Below are 24752 nucleotides of genomic sequence, written 5' to 3'. Positions count from 1 at the left end.
TTCTAAAGTTTCTACAATTTTTGTCAGTGATTTTCTTTAATCATTTATTTTAAATTTTTATTAATTATTTTTACCATTAAAAAAATAAGTTGCACATTCTCTCCTTCCTTCTTGTTCTCCTACCCACCAAGAACACAAGCAATATCAATTATACATGTGAAATCATACAAAATCTATTTATATATTAGATATATCATGCCAAAAAGGAAAGAAAAATAAAGTGACAAATATACATCAATTTGCACTCAGAGCTCATTTACTTCTTTTTTGTGAAGGTGCACAGCTTTTCTTAACATGAGTTCTTTGGAATTTTCTTGGATAAGTGTATTGACCAGCCTGGCTAAGTCCTTCAGAGTTTATCATCATTTTAATATTGCTATCACTGTGTATAATGACCTCCTCATTCTTCTCATTTTACTTTACATCAGTTTATATAAGTCTTCCCTTTTTTTTTTCTATAACCATCTGCCTTATAATTTTTGGGGGCCTGGGGCAATGATGGTTGTGTGACTTGACCAGGGTCACACAACTGGTAAGTATCAAGTGTCTGAGGCCAGATTTGAAATCAGGTCCCCCTGAACCCAGGGCCAATGCTTTATCCACTGGGCCATCTAGCTGCCCCAACCTTGTAATTTCTTATAGCATAATAGTACTTCATCACAAATACATATTACAATTTGCGTGGCCATTACCCAACTGATTGGTATCACCTCAATTTCTAATTCTTTGCCACCACAAAAGAAATTGTTATGAACATGCTGGTTTTGTACATGCAGGTCCTTATTTTTCTTTTTCTTTGGTTTCTTTGGGGAACAGACATAATGGTATTGATGGGCCAAAGGGTCAAACTGAGTCATACTTTTACAGTACTTTAGGCAGAGTTTCAAATTGTTCTCTAGAATAATTGGACCACTTAAAAACATCATAAAAATGTATTATTGCTTTTTTGGCTGACTGCTTTGTTTTTAGTCTTTTTTTTTTTTTTTGGCCAGGAAATGAGGGTTAAGTGACTTGCTCAGGGTCACACAGCTAGTTAAGTGTCAAGTGTCTGAGGCTGGATTTGAAGTCAGGTCCTCAAGAATCCAAGGCCAGTGCTTTATCCACTGCGCCATCTAGCTGCCCCTCTGGCTGATTGCAATAATTTCTCCTTGATCTTGGAGCTCTGGAATTTGGGTATAATATTCCTGGGAAATTTTATTTGGGCATCTCTTTCAGGAGGTAATCATTGAATTCTTTCAATTTCTATTTTACTCTTTGGTTCTAAGCTATCAGGGCAGGTTTCCTCTATAATTTGGTGAAATGTGATGGTTCAGTTCTTTCTGTGATCATGGCTTTCAGGTAATCCGATAATTTAAAAATTATGATCCTAGATTTATTTTCCAGGTCAGTTGTTTTTCTGATGAGATTTTTTTCAAGTTTGTTCTAGTTTTTCATTTTTTGTAAATTTTGTTCTATTTTTTCCTGAAGTGTTGTGGAGTCATTAACTTCTACTTTTACAATCCTAATTTTTAAGTAATATTTTTTCTAATAATCTTTGTACCTATTCTTTTCATTTATCTAATTCTGTTTTTTTCTTTGAATAGAATTTTATTTTCCAAAATATATGTAAAAACATATTTTAACATCAATTTTTTAAAACATTATGTTCCAACTTCACTTCCTCCCTCTTTTCCCACCCCCCACCCACAAGAACTCAAGCAATTCAAAATAATTTATACATGAGTAGTCATGGAAAAATTCCCATATATGGTTATTTTCAGTAAAGCAATTCTGTTTTTAAGAAGTTTTTTTCTTCAGTTAATTATTAGGGCTCCTTTTCGATTTGACTTATTCTGCTTTTTAAGGAGTTGTGTTTTTTTTCCCTATTATTTTTGTGCTTGTTTTACTATTAGGAGAGTTTTGTTTTTTAAGGTGTTATTTTCTCCAGTATATTTTGCACCTTTTTTTTGTTTCTTTGTTTTGACAAATAGTTAATTCTATTTTCATAATATTCTTGCATCACTTTCATTTCTATTCTCACTTTTTCTTCTGCATTCTCTGATCTCTTTTACCCTTTCAGTAATTTTTCTTGAACTTGAGTCTTAGCATTTTTCTTCAAAACTTTGTGGCTATTTTTTAAATTGTTTTTTTTTTTCTAAGTTTATATCTTGGTCTTACCTGCCATTATGTATACATGCATGTATAACTACATGCATACCTACCTACATGTATCCATATCTACATACACACATACACACATATTTACACATACATATATGTGTGTTTGTATATGTATGAGCTTCATATATGTGTATATAGATATCAAAATATGTATACATATAAAATACACACATTTGTATGTGTATATTTGTATCTAGCAATTGTGATCATGGTTAAAGGTGATTTTGAACCTTCTCAATGCTGATGTTATAAATTATGTATTTGAATATTGTTATTGCTTGTTGAACCATTAATAAATTATATAGCCAAAAGTCAAATATCATTTATAACTATTTAAACTTTGGAAATTAAAGCATATCAAATAAAAATATGACAAATATATACAAAATTACTGAAAATGTATCAGGTATGAGAAATATTCAAGTCAACTTCAATCATTATGACAACTAATAACTTCTCCTAAATTCTTACGAGTCATAATATTAAATCTCTCTGCATATCAAAGTGCTTCCTTAAAGTGCCTTTCTTTCTAAAAGAATAATGGGTTAAATGCCATTCTCTCAAGAAATAAGTTCTCATAGACCTTTTTCTTTGTTCCCTTTCTTCAGCTATTACAGTTAACATTTTCTCCAAAATGAGAGTTAAACTTCCATGATATTCACAGAGACCTATTAGAATTACTATTAAAATCACTCCAAGATTCTACTACCTTGTAAAGATACAGTAATGATATCTATTATCCCTGTGGGAAAGACTATTGAAGATGGGTTTACATAAATAAGGAGATAGCATGACAACACATAATTGTCCTTTATGTATTAATCACCAATTAAATATTTAGTTAGCGATATATTCAGTGAAAGGTTTTGAAAAATAACTCAGTGATATTTCAAAATTTATGTAGACAAAGAAATATTTCAGTATGTGAAAGGGCAGATACTATCTTATTTTTTAAAAAAAGGAAGGGGGAGGGACAAATAATAAGTAAAACATTGAACTTTCCTTAGTTTCCTGTGAAAATTACAGAACATATTATTAAAGAAAAGGCTAAAGCAAGATCATTATAAGGAAGAAGTGAACACTTCATCACAAATATTCTCTTTTTATAATTATTAGCTGGAAGAACAGCTAATTACCAGAGATGGAATTTACCTTGATTACAGTAAAGAGTTAGATAAGGTATCTATCTCATAAAGTTTGTGTGTGAGAGTGTATGTGTGCATGTGTGTGTGTGTGTGCATGTGTCTGAAAATGAGGCTTTCTTATAAAAAAGTGGGTTATAGAGTATTAAAATTCAGTAAATTTGAATTTGCTTGAGTATCTAGACACAAATATCCCCATGTCATCTTTGGAGTAAGTCTCCAGTATAGTAATCTAGAATATGTATTTGATTCTGTGAGGTTTTTTTTTTTTTAATCAACTTTGCATGATGGAGGCAAGGAAGATGGCATAAATTCAGAAGCAGTAAAGTACACATTAAATGATAGTCAAGCTTTAAAAAATATATCGATTTACATATAAGATAGATATTCCTATTCAAAACCTTCATTTTTCACAGGAGAACATAGACATAGAAAGATGAGGGAATTAGTTCCAAATTGTATCATTTATAAAAGTCAGAGCTGGGATTTGAATCAAGGTCTTTTGACTCTTTCTAATGTACCATAAAGACTCAGAAAAAAAAAATGAGTTAAATTAGAGCACCGGCCCTGGAGTCAGGAGTACCTGAGTTCAAATCCAGCCTCAGACACTTAACACTTACTAGCTGTGTGACCCTGGGCAAGTCACTTAACCCCACTTGCCTCACTTAAAAAAAAAAAAAGAATTAAAGTCTTACATTAGGGTTCAAGTAATCTTCATTTGTTCATAAGAAGGGAGGTATGGCCAGAGAGAAGTTCATCTGAAAAAAGGAAAGATTTTAGAGATTTAGTAGATTGTAATCTTATTGTGATTGAAGAGTTTGGTATGGCAGCAAAACAATCCAATATAATCCTGGGCTATCACCTACCTAATCCTGGACAGAGCTTCCAGGATTAGAGAGATAATAGCACCTTTGAATTCTTTCCTAGTTAAACCACACCTGCAGTAAAATGTTCCCTTCTGGGGCAACACACATTTCAGAAAAGACATTGATTATTTGTGGAAAATAGACTGGTGAAGAGCCTTGAATGTATGCCATTTGTGAGGGCCAAAATTGGATATATTGAGAACTATTTGGGTGACTTGCCTTGACATTGGGGTCCCAGAAATATAAGGAACCCTTTTTTAAGGTTTAATCTCCCCTCTGAATTATTCCCTTTAGATATTTCTCCCAGACCAATAAGAAAGGATCCTCTAAGCTTTAGTTCACAAAAGGATCAGATTTTATTACTAGGTAATTAATTAAACAACAAAAGGTAAACTAATAAAAAATCAAAGATAAGGAAATAGGAAAATAGAAATACAGAAAAATATTCCAAACTTAACCTATTCACTCCCAGACAGTTCCGTATTAAGCTAGTTCAAAGGAATTTAGGGTTTTCTGTAAGTAACTTACCAACCCCAGGGTCAGTATGCAGTTTCCAGTGCCATGCTGAGACACCAATTCCCCAACCTCTAAGACATTGTGCTATGCTGAGCAACAAGCTGAAAGAGAATGCCAAACTTGGAACACACCCCACCTAGTGGAAGCCCCCTTGCCTTCTTGAAGCCCCCTAGCTCCCTTCAGTGAGTGTTCAATCTCTCCTCCCCCAAAAGGTGAGGTCCTTCAAAAGCTGCTCAGTAGCATATGTAATCTCAGGGTGGGCCAGGTATGGCCCCTCCCAAATGATTTAGCTAAAAACTGTGATATTGAATCTTTATCACAAATAATTTTTATGACACATTTGAGGATAGGTTGAAGGTACTTGGGGATGTTTTACCTATGAAAGATATGACTAGGAGGGGAAATAGTAGTTGTTTTATATATATTTAGTGAGGCAATTGGGGTTAAGTGACTTGCCCAGGTTCACACAGCTAGTAAGTGTTAAGTGTCTGAGGCCAGATTTGAACCCAGGTACTCCTGACTCCAGGGCCGGTGCTCTATCCACTGCGCCACCTGTTTTATATTTTTAAAGTAACTCTGACATGTGAAAGAGGGATTATATCTATTTTATCACTTCCCAGAGGGCAGAGCTGGGAACAAAGATTAAAAACTGCAGAGAGGCAAATTTATGTGGGATAGCAGTATTAAAGTCATAATGTTTATAAGTATCCAAAAGTGGAATACAGTGGCTGAGAAGATAGTGACTTTCATCTTGCTAAAGGAATTTAAGACAAGGTTTGATGACAAATAGTTCGATATTATGAATTAGGATTTTTTTTGGTCAGGGACAGATCAGATTAAATAGCCACTGAAATCACCATCCCATATGGATTGTGCATTTGATTCTGTGATCAGATCTTACCTCTCTAAATCATATTGTAAAATTATTACAAAATAACCTTTCTAAAAACACATTCTTCTATAAAAAAGTATCTCACTTTATCCCTCTACAGATGTGTGTATGTGAAATAGGAACTGTACCATCTGTTGTCTTTATTTATTTCACCTTAGTCAAACTTTGTTTAGTCTATTTTCCAGTACATCTGGTCACTCATAGTAGGCTTTCCATCTGGTTCCACTTTCTCTTCTCCAAAGTATTGTCTATGGCTGGATTGCACTAACTCCTCACCCTAGAGGACTCAGAGTAGAAAGCCAATGATACAGCTCCTATCCCCACGCACAATAAGCTTAAAACACTGACGCTTATGCTCCAGGAGCAGATCTCAACTTTAAGAAAATAAGCTGCAATATGAGTAAGACAGAAAAAAGATCTGTTAACATTGACAGCTTCTGGGTCAACAGGGAAGAGCTAAACACAAACTTATATGAGGACAATACTCTCAAATTGCCTACATGTGAAATTTCAAGAGGGAAGATGAATTGGTCTCAAGACCAAAAAGCCTTCCTGGAAGAGCTCAAAAAAGGATTTTAAAAATCAATCAAGAGAGGGAGAAGAAAAACTGGGGAAAGAAATGAAAGCAACAGGAGAAAATTATGAAAAAGGAATCACCAGCTTGTAAAAGGAAGCACAAAGAATCAAAAGCTTGGAAAAGGAATCACAAAGATTGACTGAAGAAAACAATTCCTTAAAAATTTCATTTGGCCAAATGGAAAAGGAGGTACAAAATCTACTGAAGAACAAAAGGCCTTAAAAATTAAAATTGGACAGTTGGAAGATAATGACTCCATAAGACACCAGGATTCAGTCAAACGGAATCAAAAGAATGAAAAAATAGAAGAAAATGTGAAATACCTCATTGGAAAGACAACTCGTCTAGAAAAAAGATCCAGGAGAGACAATTTGAGAATTATTGGACTGTCTTAAATCCATGATCACAAAAAGAGTCTAGACACCATATTGCAGGAAATTATCAAGAAGAACTGCCCTGATATTATAGAATCAGAGGTTAAAATAGTCACTGAAAGAATCCACCAATCACCTCCTGAAAGAGACCCCAAAAAGAAAACTCCAAGGAAATATGTAGCCAAATTCCAGAATTATCAGGTGAAGGAGAATATACTTTAAGCAGCCAAAAAGAAGCGATTTAAATATCATGGAACCACAGTCAAGATTGTTCCAGACCTGACAGCTTCAACATTAAAGGATTGCAAGGCTTCTGATATGATATTCCACAAGGCAAAGTAACTTGGATTGCAATCAATAATCAAGTACCCAGAAAAACTGAGCATTCTCTTTTCGGGGAAAAGATGAACATTCAATAAAATAGGGGGCTTTCAAGGTTTCTTGATGAAAAGACTAGAACTGAATAGAAAATTTGACCTTAACATACAAGACTTAAGAGAAGCTTAAAAAGATAAACAGGTCAGAAAAAGTCATTCAATAGGTTTAAACTGTTTACATCCCTACACAGCAAAACGATACTTATAACTCTTGAGAACTGTATATCTATTTGGACAGGCAGAAGGAATATACACAGAGGATATAAATATAAACTGTCTTTGATGTAATGATATAAAGGAAATTAAGGGGTATAAAATGGAGTTTATGGGGAGAAGAGGAAAAGGGAGGTGGAATGGGGTGAATTACATCATCTAAAGAGGTACAAAAACCCTATTACAATAGAGGGAAAGAAGGGAGGGATGAGCATTGTTTCAACATTACTCTCCAGATTTGGTTCAAAGAGGGAATAACATATACATTCATTTGGATAAAGATATTTAGCTTATTCTTTAAGGAAGTGAAAGGGTAAGGGGAAAGGGGGGACTGATAGAAGAAACTTTCTATAATTCTCAACTTTCTTTGCTTGCTCAACTTCCTGTCTTTTACTTGACTTTTAACTCCCTCTTACAGTGGGGCCCTACTTCTACACTACACTGTCCCAAGCTTCAGAGGGTCCCAGGTGTTTCAGTTTGAGGGAGGGCAGCTTTTTCACTTGTCTGGCCTGTTCTCTGGTCTGAAGATAAACTCAAGCCAACTTGCTAATTAACCAGTCAGCAAAACTTTGTGTGCTGTGGTTCTTAACTCTGACGAACCGGTGCCCCTCCCCCACCTGGGCCTCGTGCTGCTCAAGATTTCTTCCTGGATCCCTACTGGGTGGGATAGCTGAATTTCTCCTTAGGTCCCAAAGACACCCCTGTATCCCCCCCTCACTCCCTGCTTAGTTCCAGAAGATGCTAGTGTTGCAGCTGATTTGTAGGGTAAGTTCCTCTGGCACAGCATGCCTGAGGTCTGTGTTCACACCATCACTGGCATGAACTCTACTCACAGCCCAGCACTGCCTCCTTTAATCTCTCTTTGGCTGGAAAATAATCTCTGCCTGTATTTCTGTGCATTTTGCTGCTCCAGGGATTGTTTTATTGTTGTTTTGGGGGTAATTGTGTCAGGAGCTCTGTGCATTTAATGAAGTTCCAAACCCTATAAGCATCTCCTGCCTCTTTAACCATTAATGTTCTTCTCCTCAACAAGTAATCCTAATTTACATATCTTTTGTATGTTGTGTTCCTCAGTAAAATATAAATGTTTTGAGGGTGTTATCTTTACTTCACTAGCTCAGCACACTGCTAAACTTAAAGTAGCTGCTTGCTATTTTTTATTTGTTTGTTTGTTTTGCTGTTTAATTTACTTGAATGAAAAGGTGCTATAATACAATTTATGGAAATATTAGGCATGTTGAGTTTTATTTCCTACATGTGATTTTAGTTTAACTGAGCTCTTTGTCCCACTGCAAGGCTGCCAGATAATCCCTGGGTGTAAATTTCTTTAACTATCCCTCTGTAAGGTTAATTATTCCCAGCAGGACATTCCCTGGATCTTTTAAAAACCAAATTCTAGTTGTTAGAGGACTTTCCACAGCTTAAATCAATGGATAGAGTCATTTATTGTTCACTGCTGATGTGTATTTAAGTACCTATTCAAATCTGGGGATTCCTTAGACACCTAGGATGGAATGTCACAATGTTATTTTTCCCAATTTAATTTTTTTAGCTCTTAGATGTCATTTTGCTAATGAATTGCCTGCATGTTTACGAAAATTTCCTGTAGTAGAAATACAGTTCATGTATCATATGCCTATATTTGTCCATGCTTTAAATCATATTAGTATGCGAGAATCCTTACTTGGAATTCAATGACAACAAGGTTGTGCAGTGGATAGAACACTATGTCTGGAATCTATAATGCTTGAGTTTAAATCTGATCTCATATACTAACTAGCTGTAAGACTGAGCAAATCATTTAAGCTGTGTTTGCCTCAGTTTCCTTGTGTAAAATGGAGATAATGATATCACCCACTTTGGAGAATTGTTTTGAAGATCAAATGAGTTAGCATTTGTAAAGTGTTATATAAATAATTATTCCATTCCACAGAATCAGCTTGCAGAATGTAACCCACAAATTATACCTGTGTATACAAGAAAATTACTCCTCTAGTCTTAGCAAAGTCTCTAGATGATCAATTTGTCAACCACCTTAGATTTACCTTTAAATTATACTGGCCATAATGAATTATCAATGATAAAATAGTTTATTTCAAAAGTGGAGAAATTCTAGGGGAGAATAAATCCCTGAAATGAAAGACATTCTTTTAAAAAAAATTGACCTATTACCTTAAGCACAATTTTGAAATAAACAATGGCTTGACTTCAAGGTAGTTGTGTCTACTAAAAGATTATGAAGGATGAGCTAATTGTTTGAGGCTCATGAGCTATATTTTGTTTTTTTGTTTTTATTTTTGGTTTTTGAGGGGCAATGGGGGTTAAGTGATTTGCCCAGGGTCACATAGCTACTAAGTGTCAAGTGTCTAAGGCCAGATTTGAACTCAGGTACTCCTGACTCCAGGGCCGGTGCTTTATCCACTGTGCCACCTAGCCACCCCATGAGCTATACTTTGGAAAGAAAAACAGGCTCTTAATAAGTGTTTATTGATTATAGATTTACCAAATATACTAGAACTTAGAAGGAGCATTATTTTCTTGTGAAAAAGCAGAAAGGCATTATTACCCTTCTTGCAAACAAATAAAAACAATCTTCATTACAAACTGCTATTTCTTCATGTCATTCTTTGTCTCTTCTCCATTTCACTGACAAACTGTGGCAGTGTGGGTTAGGGTAAAGTTCTTGTTTCTTTCTCTAATTACCCTAACCCACTTACTCATTTACCCCTTCTAACTTACCACTCAATGAAAATTACTTTCTCCAATGTTAGCAATGTCTAATTATGATTATCTTCTCTTAACTCTCATCCTTTTTGACTTTCCTAAATATCTAAATCTGCTCTGCTCTCAGCTCTCAACATCCTTGTTTCTTAAAAGCTTTCATATTATTGATGATTCTTTCTTCCTGAATCATCACTCTTCTCTTGGCTTCCCTGATAGAGTTCTCACCATTTCTCTTCTTACTGGTCCCATGATTCCTCTATCTCCTGTGTTAGACTTAGTATGTTAAGTTTAGGGGCCACCTTCCCCCCACCCCTGCAACTGTCAATAAAATTAGGTTGTCTTCACTATGAATTATTTCATCTCTTTATATATATATATATATATATATATATATATATATATCCTCACTTACCCACTTCATACAGATTATCCTCCAGCTCTAAATATCTTTAAATTTGTTTTTGAACTCTAGTACCTTATCATCGACTCTGATTTGAAGTCCTTGCTTGAAATTCCCACTATGACAACTAAATTAACATTGGAAAACCTGAACTCTTCATCTCGTCTTCCAAACATATCCCTCCCCCTCAAATATTTATTTCTTGGAGGCTACCATCATCATCCATATCCCTCCACTAACTCACTTTTAGTTTTGTAACCTTGAATTTATTTTTCAATCTCCACTATCACTCACTATTCCCTCTATTAATACTCTAGATCTTGTTCCCATTTTCTCTCATCTGGAATTACTGTAATAGTCTTTCATCTTGGTCCCCTGGCTTCGAGTATTTCCTTTCTCCTAATACATCATCCACACAGCTCTCAAAAGTATATTCTTTACAGAACAGACCACCGAATTCACATCCTCACAAAAAAACAATGGTTCCCTATCTAAACGACAAACATCCTAGAATATAAGACCTTCCACCTCTCAGATCAAACCTATCTTTCTATTCTTATATTTTCCCCCTTGCAATCTAGCTAATTTCTAGCTATTTTCCAAGAGTAATATTGAATTCACCTTCTTGGTATATTTGTATAAATGGTATACTATACCTTCTCTTGAATGCCCTCTATAATTATTCCCACTTTACATATTATTCACATACTGTCAAGGTTGTGCTTGAGTTTTTAACTTCTCAGGGAGGAATCTACTCTCTAATCTTAAATTTTTGCCACATCTCAGTATTATTTTCCTCCTTAAGTACTGCTAGAGTTTGGATTTGGAAGGGAATGAACATTTATGTCACCTACTATGTGACAGGTGCTATGCTAAGAGCTTTTGAAATATTATCTCATTTGATCCTCACAAAAATCCTGTACGGATATGCTATTATTATTCCCATTTTATGGTTAAGGAAACAGAGGGAAAGAGAGTTTAAGTGATACCCCCAGAGTCACACAGCTAGTAAGTATCTGTGACTGGATTTGAACTCATATCTTCCTGATTCTAGGTTAGTGTTCTATCCACTATGCACCAGTTTCCCATGTGTCTTTTTTATCTGTTGTTTCCTTTACTTTCTTCCTTTTATGTTATTCCCCAAATAAAAATGAAAACTTCTTGAAAATTTTCACTTTTATCATTATATACCCAGTGCCTAATATAATCTCTTCCACATAAAGAGTTGAATAAACACTGACTGAATGAAGTGAAAGTTTTGCTATTGTTGTTGTTTTAATTTTTTTGTTTTTGTTTTGTTTTTGTTTTTGTTTGTTTTGTTTTTTGGTGAGGCAAGTGGGTTTAAGTGACTTGTTCAGGGTCACACAGCTAGTAAGTGTTAAGTGTCAGGTCCTTCTAACTCCAGAGCCAGTGCTCTATCCACTGTGACACCTAGCTTCCCTGTGACAATTGGGTTTTTTGTTTGTTTGTTTTTGTATTAAAGTATTTTATTTTTTTCCCGTGACATGTAAAGATAGTTCTCAACTTTTGTTTATACAAGCTTTCCAATTTCAGACTTTTCTCCCTCCCTCCCCTCCCTCCCCCATTCCCTAGACAGCAGGTAATCTGATATATGTTATATATGGTTATATATATATATACACACATAATAACATTAAACATATTTCTGCATTAGTCATGTTATAAGAGAAAAATCATAGCAATGACAAAAAACCTCAAAAGAGAAAAACAACAGCACCAAATACCAAAGAAATAGTATGGTTCATTCAGCATCTATACTCCACAGTTTTTTTTTTTTTTTTTTCCTGGATTTGGAGATCCTCTTCTGTCATGAGTTCCCTGGAACTCTTCTGTACCATTCAATTGGTAAGAAGAATATAGTCCACCACAGTAGATCAACACACAATGTTGACGATACTGTGTACAGTGTTCTTCTGGTTCTGCTCATCTCACTCATCATCAGCTCATACAAGACACTCAGGGTTTTTCTAAACTCCTGCTCATCATTTCTTACAGCACAGTAGTATTCGATTACAATCATATACCACAACTTGTCCAGCTATTCCCCAATTGATGGGCATCCCCTCATCTTCCAATTCCTTGCTACAACATAAAGAGCAGCTATAAATATTTTTGTACATGTGGGTCCCTCTCCCCTTTCCATGATCTCTGTGGGAAAAAGACCCAAAAGTGGTATTGCTGAGTCAAAGGGTATACTCAGCTTTATAGCCCTTTGGGCATAATTCCAAATTGCTCTCCAGAATGGTTGGATCAGTTCACAGCTCCACCAACAATGCATTAGTGTTCCAATTTTTCCACAGCTTCTCCAACATTTATTATTTTCCTTTTTTGTCATTTTAGCTAATCTGATATGTGTCAGGTGGTACCTCAGAGTTGTTTTAATTTGCATCTCTCTAATCATTAGAGATTTAGAGCATTTTTTTCATATGGGAATAGATAGCTTTGGTTTCTTCATCAGAAAACTGCCTGTTCATATCCTTTGACCATTTCTCAATTGGGGAATGACTTGGATTCTTATAAACTTGATTTAGTTCCCTATATATTTTAGAAATGAGGCCTTTATCAGAAGTACTGGCCTCAAAAATTGTTTCCCAGCTTTCTGCCTCCCTTCTAATTTTGGATACATTGCTTCTGTTTGTACAAATTTTTTTTTAATTTAATGTAATCAAAATCATCCATTTTGCATTTTTTAATATTCTCTATCTCTTGTTTGGGGATAAACTGTTTTCCTTTCCAAAGATCTGAAAGGTAGACTATTCCTTCCTCTCCTAATTTACCTATGGTATTACCTCTTATGTCTAAATTATGTATCCATTTTGACCTTATTTTAGTATAAGGTGTAAGATGTTGGTCTATGCCTAATTTCTGCCATACTATCTTCCAGTTTTCCCAGCAGTTTTTGTCAAATACTGAGTTGCTATCCCAGAAGCTGGAGTCTTTGGTTTGATCAAACACTACATTACTAGTGTCATTTACTACTGTGTTTCCTGTGCCTAGCCTATTCCACTGATCCTCCACTCTTATTTCTTAGCCAGTACTAGATAGTTTTGAAGACTGCCGCTTTATAGTAAAGCTCCAGGTTTGGTACCGCTAACCCACCTTCCTGTGAATTTTTTTTTTCGTTATTTCCCTGGATATTCTTGAATTTTTGTTTTTCCAGATGAATTTTGTTATTATTTTTTCTACCTCTATAAAATAATTTTTAGGTAGTCTGATTGGTATGGCACTGAATAAGTAAATTAATTTATGTAGTATTGTCATTTTTACTATATTAGCTCTGCCTATCCATGAGCAATTGTTATCTTTCTAATTATTTAGATCTGATTTGATTTGTGTGAAGAGTGTTTGGTAGTTGTGTTCATAGAGTTCCTGGGTTTGTCTTGGCAAGTAGACTATCAAGTATTTTATATTATCTACAGTTACTTTAAATGGAATTTCTCTTTCTATTTCTTGCTGTTGGACTTTGTTGGTCATGTATAGAAATGCTGATGATTTATGTGGATTTATTTTATATCCTGCTACTTTGCTAAATTTGTTCATTGTTTCAAGTAATTTGTCAGTTGATTCTGTAGGATTCTTTAAGTATACCATTATATCATCTGCAAAGAGTGATAGTTTTGTTTCCTCCTTGCCTATTCGAATTCCTTTAATCCTTTTCTCTTCTCTGATTGCTAAATCTAACATTTCTAGTACAGTTTTAAATAATAGGGGTGATAATGGACATCCCTGTTTCATCCCTGATCTTATTGGGAAGGCCTCTAATCTATCTCCATTGCATATAATGCTTGCTGATGGTTTCAGGTAGATACTGTTTATTATTTTAAGGAAAGCTCTACCTATTCCTAAAGTCTCTAGTGTTTTTATTAGGAATGGGTGCTTATTTTGTCAAAAGCTTTCTCTGCATCTATTGAGATAATGATATGATTTTGGTTAGTTTTCTTATTGATGTGGTTGATTATGTTAATAGTTTTCCTAATGTTGAAACAGCCCTGCATTCCTAGTATAAATCCCACCTGGTCATAGTGTATTATCCTCGTAATCACTTGCTGTAATCTCCTTGATAATATCTTATTTAAGATTTTAGCATCAATATTCATTAGGGAAATTGGTCTATAATTTTCTTTCTCTGGTTTTGGTATCACCACCATATTTGTTTCATAAAATGAATTTGGTAAAACTCCTTCTTCACCTATTTTTCCAAATAATTTTTATAATATTGGAATTAATTATTCTTTAAATGTTTGGTAAAATTCACCTGTAAACCCATCTGGCCCTGGAGATTGTTTCTTAGGGAGTTCATTGATGGCTTGTTCAATTTCTTTTTCTAATATGGGTTTATTTAAGCATTTTGTTTCCTCTTCAGTTAACCTGGGCAGTTTGTATTTTTGTAAATATTCATCCATTTCATTTAGATTGTCAAATGTATTGGCATACAGTTGGGCAAAATAATCCCTAATTATTGATTTAATTTCCACTTCATTGATGGTAACATCACCCTTTTCATTTTTGATACTAGTAATTTGGTTTTCTTCTTTCTTTTTTTTAATCAAATTAACCAATATTTTATCCATTTTATTGTTTTTTTCATAAAACCAGCTCTTAGTTTAATTGATTAATTCTATAGTTTTCTTGTTTTCCATCTTATTAATTTCTCCCTTTATTTTCAGGATCTCTAGTTTAGTATCTAATTGGGGATTTCTAATTTGTTATTTTTCTAGCTTTTTATGTCACATGCCCAATTCATTAATCTCCTCTTTCTCTTTTTTATTCATGTAAGCATTTAGAGCTATAAATTTTCCCCTAAGCACTGCTTTGGCTGTATCCCATAGATTTTGGTATGTTGTTTCATTATTGTCAATCTCTTGGATATAGTTATTGATTGTTTCTGTGATTTATTGTATGGCCCATTCATTCTTTAGAATGAAATTATTTAGTTTCCAATTGATTTTCATTCTACTTTTCCCTGGCTCTTTCTTACATGTAATTTTTATTGCATCATGATCTGAGAAGGATGCATTTACTATTTCTGCCTTTCTACATTTGACTATGATGTTTTTGTGCCCTAATACATGGTCAATTTTTGAAAATGTGCAATGTACTGCTGATAAAAAGGTATATTCCTTTCTATCCCCATTCAATTTTCTCCAGACATCTATCATGTCTAACTTTTCTACTAATTTATTCACCTCTCTCACCTCTTTCTTATTTATTTTTAGGCTAGATTTATCTAATTCTCAGAGGGGGAGCTTCAGATCCCCCACTAGTATTCTATTACTGTGTAATTCCTCTTATAACTCATTTAACTTTTCCTCTAAGAATTTGGGTGCTATACCACTTGGTGCATACATATTTACATATTACTTCATTATCTATATTACTATAGATATTACAGACAATTGTTTTTTAAAGTTAAATATTTTATATTTTTCAACTCTTTAAATAGAAATTGTGCTTAACTGGAGGGCAGATATAGGAGTGATTGGTAGAAAGCTCAAAAAGTTAGATTTTTGCTCAAAGCAGGTAACACAACACATTATTATATTGTTTAACACAACAATTACTGACACTGCCTCAAAATGAAGTGTGCTGCTTGGAGTGATCATAGATTTCTTTCCATCCTGCTTGTTTTTCAGTCATTTTCAGGCATGTCCAATACTTCATGTCCCCATTTGGGGTTTTCATGGCAAACATACTGGAGTGGTTTGCCTTTTTCTATCACCAGGTCATTTTGTATATGAGGAAATTTGGTTAAGTGACCTGTGCAGGGTCACAAAGCTCCTAAATTTCTGAGCTGGATTTCAAATTTGGATTAGTTGGAGTTCTATAGGGAAGGGACAAGAGGGAGAGGAGAATGGAATTTCTGAATGGATTTGTTTGGAATTGGCTGATTTGTAAGGTCTATTTCTACTTCAAGGGTCTGCAAGTTGATAATTGAATCAGTTTAAAAAGAAAGAATACAAAGAAAAGGAAAAAGAAAAAGAATGTAAGGCTTTGTGATCAGGAAGAGTAAATAGATAAATCTTTTTTCTTTTTTGTTTTTGTGGGTCAATGAGGGTTAAGTGACTTGCCCAGAGTCACACAGCAAGTAAGTGTCATGTGTCTGAGGTCTGATTTGAACTCAGGTCCTCCTGAATCCAGGGCAGGTGCTTTATTTACTGTGCCACCTAGCTGCCCCATAATGGTTAAATCTTTATAAAATATTGAAGCATGATATGGAACTAAGAAGGAAATGAGTACAGAGGAAGTAATTTAATTTGAGTTTATTTTGTTTATGACATTATGATTTCATTATGAAAAAATAATTTAGTTATTCAATAGATAGGAGGTAGGATGGCATAGTAAATATAGAAGAATAACATTTACATGTTGGCTCAGGAGAAAAGTAGTTTCAAAACCCATAACAACAATTATATAACTAATGGTGAGGTGTTTAACCTTTCTGAACCTGAAATTACTTCTGTAAAATGGGGAAAAAATATGTTTTGTATCACAATGTTGCTATCAGCATAAAATGAGATTATGTAAATTGCCTTTCAATATTTTACCAACTCTATTGAAGAGCTCATAAATTTATAAAATACACATACACAAAACACACACACATGATCATTGGTCTAATGTAGCAAAGAAATTCAGAGGTTATCTGTTCTACTTCCTTCATTCTCCTGCATCCAATTAGTCACATCCTCTCAATTCTTTATCACCTTATCTCTTTCTTTAAATTCTTACCATCCCAAATGGCAGATATATTACCTCACTCCTAGAATATTAGGGCAATGAAATGGTGTAGTGCATAGAGTGTTGGAGTTGGAGTAAGGAAGACTCATCTTCCTGAGTTCAAATCTGTCCTCAGACACTTTTTGGTTGTGTGATCCTGAGCAAGTTACTTAACCTTTTTTTGCCCCAATTTCCTCATCTATAAAGCGATCTGGAGCAAGAAATAGCAAACCACTCCAGTATCTTTGCCAGCATCTATGAAATTAAAAGAAGCTTACTCCTTGAAGGAAAGGTATGGCAAATCTGGACAGTATACTAAAAAGCAAAGACATCACCTTATTAACAAAGGTCTGCAGAGGCAAAGCTATAGTTTTCCAGGATTAATGTATGGCTGTGAGATTTGGACTATAAGAAAAGCTGGGCAAGACAGAATCAAATTGTGGTGCTGGGGAAGACTTTTGAGAGTCCCTTGGACAGAAAGGAGGACAAATCCATCAATATTTAAAAAATTAACTGAGACTATGAACTGGAAGGGCAAATACCGAAGCTTAAATACTTTGGTCACACAATGAGAAGACAAGACTCATTGGAAAAGGCTGTAATGTTGAAAAGATTGAAGGGAAAAGGAAAAAGGGATGACGAAGAATGATATGCACAGATAGTATCATTGAAATAATGAATATGAATTTGGACAGACTTTGAAGGATACTGGAGGATAGAAGAACCTGGCATGTTATAGTTTGTGGGATCATGAAGAGTCTGGACACGACTGAATGACTGAACAACAACAAACATGAAGCATTCAAATACTTGCCAAAGTTTTCTCTTTAACTCTACTCTTAGTCTATTAAATGGGGATCTTAATAGCATCTACCTCCCAGGATTACTGTGAGGATTAAATGTGATATTTTTAAAGTACTCAGCTTAGTGACTAACATATAATAGGTGCTTAATAAATATTTGTTCCCTTCCCTTCCCCTTCCCCCTAGTAATATGTACACTAAAAATTATCAATAGAATTATTTCCCTCAAACATCAGCTTGATCATGTGATTTTCTACACCAAAAAATCTTCAATACTTCATTACCTGCACTAATACTTCATAGGAAACAAGATTATAACTTTAATGGTTTTAGAAATGAAGATCCTGAAGCCCCAAGAAGTTAAGAGAATTGCCCAGTTACATAGAGAGTAAATGTCAGGATGAGACCTCAAAGGTCAGTCCTCTTATACTACCTGTGTAATTTGGGGTAAATAAATTCAACTAAGATGTGCATATAATTTAATTCAGCCTTAAAATAACAATATTTCCATACTATCATACTGCTACCACAGTGTGCTTTCCTGAAATATGGTATGTGCAACACTGGTTTTCAAATCAAATCAAATAGGATTCCCGGGGAATATGTTGACTCTAGGGTATCAACAAGAAGTCTGAAGGGAAGCGTAGCTCTTTGTTTCTTGCTTGCTTGCTTTGTCTCTTTCTCCCTTTCTTTCCTTCCTTCCTTGCTTCCTTGCTTCCTTCCTTCCCTCTTTGCTTCCTTCCTTCCTCCCTTCATTGCCTCCTTGATTTTTTCTTTTTTTTGTTTCTATCTTTCTTTGTTTCATTCTGTATTTCTATATTTTTCTTTTTTTCTTTCTATCTGTTTCTATCTTTGTTTTTCTCTCTCTGTTTCTGTCTCTTTCTATCTCTCTGTCTCTGTCTCTCTCTGTCTCTCCTTTTTCCTCACAGTTTCAAGGAAAAAATAAAATAAAATAAAGGATAATGGGAGTTAAAAGTCTCTAGCAATATTCTGGATCATTTTTTTTCTCTTTGGAAACAGTAGAGGAGCCAAGGGCAGTAGTAAGCATGGGTGTCCCCAACCCAGATTGAACATATTTATATGCATATACAACATAGTATGGCTCACTGACCTATGTCAGGAATGATATGACTTCACAAAGTTTGTTCTTTGCCTGTGTGCTGCACAGTGGGATATGGAGGTTATTCTCTAGCTGCATTTTCCTCTTCTTCATCCCTGCTGGGCTAAATATAATCAAAATTTGTGCATTTTAGATACTTTTATAAGGGATTTTTTATAGATATTTACTGATTTATGTTGTATTCTGACTAAATATTTCCTCTAATGGATTGGACAATATAAGGGATACAGTATGAGAACAGAACATTAGACCATTTTCTTTTGGATTTAGTGAGAGCCACTGGTTACAAATCTCCATTACTGACCAAAAAAAAATAATTTTTCTTCTATAATATTAAATATGAAATTTAATGTAAAATACAAATAATTAATAATGGAATCAAGGGACTTCGTCTATCAAATTGAAAAGCTTCCTTGGAGGCAACCCTTTGTTTTGAAGTTCTGATTGTTTATATTTTTTATCTTATGAAGTATGAGAATGTCAATTGGCAACTTATTAAAGGAACAGAGTTCAGCTGAAGGGAAGGAGTTAGCAACTAGTATTCCCTCCAAGATGATTTTGTTGGCATAAACTTTTGTTAAAAGCCTCTCCTATGAGAAAAGACATCTTTCTGTAGTCATTTATAATAGAACCAAAATAATATTCTTGTTGCCTTCTTCATATTTTCTCTATTTGGTGGATGCATTGGGGAACAACAGAGAAGACCTGGCCTTTGTACTGACAAAAACTCCCCCAAATCCAAAGTAGAATTAATGTTAGTCTTGAGTAAAATTGGAACTTCACATCCTTGAATATATGACAAGAGAGATTTCATAAGAATAGACTTTCGAAGATACAGGGATAGTAGCAGTTGGAGAGTGATGAAAATTCTCAGAAAAGCATATCGGAAATGTATAGGATTGAACATGGAACCTGAGAGGAGTATTCATGCATAGTATTTTGGAATCCTCATATCTGGGGTAGAAAGCAGGGATAAGCTGAAGAGGAATATTTCTTAGATAATAATACTGAAGGAGAAGTATCTCAGTATTAACCATTATTTCAGGAGTTTGCAATACTACCCTTTAATATAAAGAAGTACGTCTTTGAGTATCATGCTTCTTGGAGAGAGAACAGGGACATCTATATGGTTTATACAAATGAGGCAGTAATAAAGAATTAAAAGCACTATTTGGAGCAGAAGACTGGACTTTATTCTCTACTGATACCATTACTTACTTGTCAAGTGAAACTCCAATGGAAAGGAGATTTCCTATTCTTCATCTTTAAGATTTCATCCCTTCTCCTTCCTAGATTGCCTCCCATATTATCTCATCTCTCTCACTAATGTTTAATCCTTTTTTCTGGCTGCTTCCCTGATACCCACAGACATGACCATGTCTTCCCTATTCTTAAAAAAAAAATTACTTGATATGGCCACACACACTGTCAGACTTTAATCTATCCAATATCTATACCCCTTTAGTAGTTAAGATACTTGAGAAAGCCATCTGAAATCACTGCTTCCATTTTCTCTTCAATTAAATTCTAAACCTTCTGCAATATCTCTTCTTTCCACTTTGTTCAACTTTCCACTCCATTTTGCTACCTGACTGACTGTTTCTTCTCAGTTCTTTTTGTGGTATTCCCATCCATCTCATGTTTGCCAATCTTGGATATCCACTAAGAGGCTGCCCTGTGTCTCTTTTCTTCTCTATTCATATTAACTCTCTTTTTTATCTCAACAGCTCAGAAGATTTCAATTATCATCTCTAGGCAAATAATCCTCAGATCAATTTGTGAAGCCCTATCTTCTTTCCTGAGCTCCATTATTTTATCACCAACTGCCATTTGGACATTTCTAACTATTTCTCAGAGATATATCAAACTCAAACTTTCAAAAACAGAACTCATTATTTCCCTCCATTATCTCCTCAAACCTTCCCTCTTCTAAAATTCCATATTACTCGTAAGGGAATGGCCATCCACCTCAAAAAATAAGCTTACAATCTCATTGTCATTCTTCACTCCTCACTCATACTCACCCCACATGGTCAATTATTTTTACCACATCTTGTGATTTCTACATTCATTTGCTCTCTGAAATAGTAAGATTCACTCTATTCCAGCACATACTCCATTATGGAGTAGGCTTTCATCTCCTTAGACCTGTACTTTTGCAAGAGAATTTGGTTAATTTTCCTACCACAAGTATGTTACTCCAATTCATCCTCCTCTCAGCTGCTAAAATGTCATTTACTTTCCTCTCTACTCACATCCAACTCATCCCCCCAAAAAATAGATTTCTCAGGCTCTCTATAATCTCAGTGAGTCAATAAATATTTTAAAAATATTTACTGTGTATACAACCTGGTGCTAAGTACTTAGGCACTAGGTTGCACAGTAATTAGAGATCTGAACCTGGAGTTACGAATACCTGAATTCAAATCCTTGAAAATTCACTTAACATCTGGCTGCTTTCATTTCCTCAAGTAGGGATTCCAGTAAGTAGAGATAATAGTAGCACCTACCTGAGACGGCTGCTTTGAGGATCAAATAATATATTTTTAAAGCACATAATAGTGTCTGGCACATAGTAGGCATTTAGTAAATGCTTATTTCCCTCATTCTTTTCTCACATGCTCAATACCAGAACTACTAATTTTAACTATGCCTTTCCATTAGATTGTGATTATTCCTTTTCTTGCCTTAGCTACTGCTTCTACTAATTGAAACAGGTAACAGAGAATTCACAAAGGTATGGGAGAACTCAGAGGATGGTAAGGGGAGTGGATATAGGTGGAATGGTTCAGTTCCTAAGGCAAGAGACAGTATAGGAACAATAGGAACAAGGTCAAAAATGCTAAAGAGAAAAATAATTGCCTAAGAATTAGGATTGAAGAAATGGAAGTGAGTGACTTCATGAGAAACCAAGATACAATAAAGCAAATCCAGATGAATGGAAAAAATAGAGGGCAATGTGAGATATCTCCTTGGAAAAACAGCTGATCTGGAATATAGATCCAGGGGAGATACTTCAAAAAGTATTGTACTACCTGAAAACCATGATCAAGGAAAGAACTTATACATCATTTTCCAAGAAATTGTCAAGGAAATTTCCCTGATATTCTAGAAGGAGAAGGTAAAATAGAAATTGAATGAATCACTTCCTGAAAGAGATCCCAAAAGGAAAACTTCCAGAAATATTATAGCCAAATTCCAGAGCTCTCAGGTCAAGGAGAAAATATTTTAAGCAGCCAGAAAGAAGCAATTCAAATGCTGTGGAACCATAGTAGGGATAGGAAATGATCTAGCAACTTCTACATTAAAGGATCAGAGTGAATGGAATATTATGGAGGGAAAAGAAATTGGGTTTGTAACCAAAAATCACCTACCAGCAAAACTGAGTATTATGATTCAGGGGAAAAATGGGACTTCAATAAAAAAGGGGATATTCAGGTATTTGTGATAAAAAGACCTGAAATGAATATAAAATTTCATTTTCAAATGCAAGACCCTAGAAAAGCATAAGAAGATAAACAGGGGGGAAGGTAGGTGGCACAATGGATAAAGCACTGGCCCTGGATTCAGGAGGAACTGAGTTCAAATCTGGCCTCAGACACTTGACACTTACTAGCTGTGTGACCCTAGACAAGTCACTTAACCCCAATTGCCTCACCCCAAAAATAGATAAACAGGAAAAAAAAATATGAGAGATGTTAAAATGTTAAACTGTTTACATTCCTACATAGCAAGATAATATGTCTAAATCATAAGAGACTTCTGAGTATTAGTGTAGATGATAGGAATAAGTTTAGACAGAGGGTAGAGGTGGGAATTGATTATGAAGGGATGATACCTGTAAACTATTTCTTTTTTTGGGGGGGTGGAGGGTAGTTGGGATTTGTGAGTGTCTTGCATCTGAGGTTAAATTTGGGCTCTGGTCCTCCTAGGTCTAGGGCAGTTACTTTGTCTACTGTGTCACATAGCTGCCCCATGATAACATCTTTGGGGTAAAATTGAGGGAGGAGAGGAATACACTGGCAGAGGGGATAGAGGAGTGGTAGAATGGGGTGGGGTGAAATCTCACATGAAAGAAGCAGGAAAGGGTATGTGGAGTGGGGGGAAAGATGGGGGAGGTATGGGGAAGTGAAGGAGGCTTACACACATCAGAATTTGATAAAAGATCTTAATCTCATCAGAGTTGGCTTAAGCAGGGAATAAAATACACACCCAATTGGGTGAAGTAATCTATCTAACCCTACAGAAAGGTAGGAGATAAAGGGGATGAGGAGGGAAGGATCAAAGAAGGGAGGGCAGAGTGGGGGAGGGGGTAGTCAGAAGCAAAACACTTTTGAGGAGGAATAGGGTAAAAGAAGATAGAAAATAGAGTAAATATCATGGGAAGGGAATAGGATGGAGGGAAACATGATGATTGATGATAATGGCAAAACATATGTTACTTAGTTTGCTGGGCTATTGTGAAGAAAAGTATTTGTTAAGTGTAAAGTATTATATAAAAGTTATGATGAAGAGGATGCTATCAGAAAAACCTGGAAAGACCTACATGAACTGAAGCAGAGTGAAATATATTTTATGCAAAATATGAGCAATAGTGTAAGATGATCTCCTGGGAAGCACGTGGTTATTTTCAACAATGCAATGATACAACATATCTCTGAAGGACTTATGAAAATTGTAATCCATCTACAGAGAAAGAATTGATAATATCTTAAAACATATCAAAGCACAATTTTTTTTGATAGTTCCTTAATCTGAAGTTTTGTTTTTGTCTGTTTTCTTTCACAACCTGGCTAATGTGGAGATATTTTACATAACTAGTCATGTACAACTTATATTGAATTGCTTGTGTTCTAGGCGATGGGGGTGGGGAGGGAGTGAGGAAGAGAAGTTGGAACACAAAGTTTTAAAAAAAGTGATGTCAAAATTTGTTTTTACATGTAATTTGGAAAATAAAATTCTAAACAAATTAAAAAAGAAGAATGCTAAAGAAGGAAGGAGCAGAAGGGTCAAAAGTAAGAAATAAGGAGGGTAGAAAGAAGAGAGAAGGAATACTCATTCCAAGGTGTCTGTTGGTTGAAGAGAAACTTGAGATTCTGCACTGGTTCACAGGAATATATATCCTTTTTTCCCACTGTTTGATTCTGAGGGGAAAAAGGGTTTAATTCAAGAAACATGTATAAGATGACTTGATGGGGATCCTCCCATTGAGGCACTAATTGGTTCTTTTCCTTTGTTTTCCAAGTTTACACTAGATCCCAAGACATGGCTAGGTATTGAGGTTCCCTGCAAATTCTCCTCTAAAGGTTTAGGAAGGGTTTGATTGGCATAATCTCTGAGGAATGAACCCAAGTTGTTTAGAAAACTGAGTAAGGGAATGTATTCCTGTGTCTAGGTCTCTTCTTGGTTTTAAATCCCTTTACCACCTACTTCTTCTACTTCCTAGATTGCTAGACATATTTACTACCTACCATGTACTCTATGATCCAGAAACACTGACCTTCCTGCTTCTCTCACAGAATACTCTATATGTTGACTCTGTGCTTTTTCGTGTTTTTTTTTTTTTTGGTTGTTTTTTGGTTTTGGTTTTTTGGTTTTTTTGGTGAGGCATTTGGGGTTAAGTGACTTGCTCAGGGTCACACAGCTAGTAAGTGTCAAGTGTCTGAGGCCAGATTTGAACTCAGGCCCACCTGACTCCAAGGCCAGTGCTCTATCTACTGCACTACCTAGCTGTCCCTCTGTGCTTTTTCACCCCCTGTCCCCAATATCTAGGATGCTCTCTTTCCAAACTCTACCTCCAGGATTCCTTTAATATTAGTCTAGAATCCCATCTCGTAAAGGGGACTTTTC

Source organism: Dromiciops gliroides, chromosome 2 (genome assembly GCF_019393635.1).
Source record: "Dromiciops gliroides isolate mDroGli1 chromosome 2, mDroGli1.pri, whole genome shotgun sequence".
NCBI lineage: Eukaryota > Metazoa > Chordata > Mammalia > Microbiotheria > Microbiotheriidae > Dromiciops > Dromiciops gliroides.
This window is presented reverse-complemented; position numbering follows the sequence as displayed.